This window comes from Propithecus coquereli, unplaced genomic scaffold, assembly GCF_000956105.1.
Source record: "Propithecus coquereli isolate 6110/MARCELLA unplaced genomic scaffold, Pcoq_1.0 Scaffold110, whole genome shotgun sequence".
Taxonomy (NCBI): Eukaryota; Metazoa; Chordata; class Mammalia; order Primates; family Indriidae; genus Propithecus; species Propithecus coquereli.
The window spans coordinates 2,034,320-2,036,500 of NW_012134970.1; positions in this window are offsets into that span (position 1 = coordinate 2,034,320).

A 2,181-nucleotide genomic window follows, 5' to 3' on the forward strand; every position below is an offset into this window, starting at 1 on the left:
ATGTTATTCTTATATGTGCGCTTATGTGTCGATCAGTTAATACCAATTTGACGGTGAGTACATGTGGTGCCTGTTTTTCCATTCTTGGGATACTTCACTTAGTAGAATGTGTTCCAGCTCTGTCGAGGAAAATATAAGAGGCGCTACTTTTCTTTCTGATTTTTCTGAGTTCTAAATAGATTCTAGTTATCAGCCCTTTATCGGATTTGTGGCATGCAAAAATTTTCTCCCATTCTGTAGGTTGTCTGTTTCTCTTATGACAGTTTCTTTGGCTGCGCAGAAGCTTTTTAATTTGATCAGGTCCCATTTATTTATTTTGGTCACACTCGGTGACTTTAGATGGAGATCCTTTCCTTCTTTAAATTAGAATTAGAAACCTTTGGGCACAATTTAAAAGAATTCAAAAGCCTTCTTTCCAGTTCTTTGGTACATTGTTGCTTTTCTTAATTTGCAGAGGAAGTATTGTGTTTATTAATTTAAAACTGCAATTTAACAGATCTAAGCCAGCTGTTCAATCTTGGAAAATGCCATACCCAAGCATTCTCCTTTCCTTTGAGGTTTAATCTTGATGCAGAAGCATGCAGGAGTGGAAAGGAAGATGAATTCATTGAAGTCATTGAAATTTGAGTACCATTCTGCTCAGAGCACCCTAGCCAAATGAACTCAAGTTGTCATTGGTCAATGGGTTTAGTCCCAAGATGGGCTATGCCCAAAGATGGAGCCATGCCACCAAGGGCTGTAATCCAAAAAACACTCAGGGATTGTATCCAGGAACTGAGGTCCTGGTACCCGCCATGCTGGCTTTGAGAAGGCTCTGTGGTAACTACTGTTGTTGTCTAGGACCTTTAGCTTATTAGCACCATGAGGACTAAGCAAGGCAAAGTGTCTGTGCCTTTGCCAAGAGAGCAAGGAGGTTGCTATGGGAGAGGTAGTCTGAGGAGGTGCTTCTGGGCCCAACTTCTGCAGAATCTTCTGTGGGAGGGCTGATTAGAGTTGACATACCATTGTCCTCTGGAAACCTAATAAAGCACATATTTTTTTCCATTTGTTGAATCCATATTTTATAGATGCTCAAAAGGGGATCTCACACACACAAGAACGTAAACTCATAACTAACAGCCCTTTGGGGGGGAAATTGCATTTTCAATTACCATCCTCACATGGTCTTTCACTTAATCTTGAACACTGTTGTTGGGACTGGGCTAGAAGCCAGTGCTCAAAATAGCGTAAATGGGAAATATTTAGGCAAGCCTTGTGATATACACTAGGTATGTTTGGTTATTGTAACACATTTCCCTTTAGTGCTTTCAAAGTATGGGTGACAGATTACGGGGTTTGAGATTATTATAGTAGGTGTCACTTCCCTTACACGACATAGCTGGGCTAGAGGTCACAGGAATCGGAACTCACTACTAGCAAAATCGGGGTATACATGCCTTATTTGGGGACTGTGCTTAAAAATAACAAAACCTTTAAGCGGACAAGAACACATAAACATTTACTTCATCTGTAAAATAGAGAGGGTTGATCTTTCAAGTTATTTGCAGCTCTAATATTGTATGACAGAAAAATCTCGGCCTATTAATTTCAGATTGTGTGTGAAAGAGGGAAAATAATGGTCACCACCTTGGGTATCAACCTCAGTGTTGACATGAGTATTAAATGAGTTAATATATGAAAATTACCTACACTGGTGCCTGGCATATAGGAAGTGCTCAGGAAGTGTTAGAGGCTGTGATTGCTGTTTTTATTGGCATGTGTTTTGAGACCTCTTGAAAACCAGAACTACAGATCCCTTGCTCTGTATTCTACCACAATGCTTTATTACAGTCTCATAGAAAGTATACATTTCTTCAGTAATGTTGTCATGGCTCGAATGTCTCTGATTTTTGTCTCTAAAATGAAGACAAATGCTGATAGAATTAAATCGATTGAGAAGGTGTATCTGAGATACTTTGTAAACAAAAGAGAGCAATTCAAATATAACAGAAAGTTTTGGGTTGTCTATAGCTAGTATAGATGCCCCCACATTGAAATCTCCCCAATATTCATTTGTTTTAAAATGTAAGTTTTATTATTATTCAGATATGGAGAGGCCAACAGATCAGGAGACAAGTGCCATTGAAAAGATAGTTTGTTACTCACAATTCCAAGGAGGAGGGGACATGCCATGCTACCCAG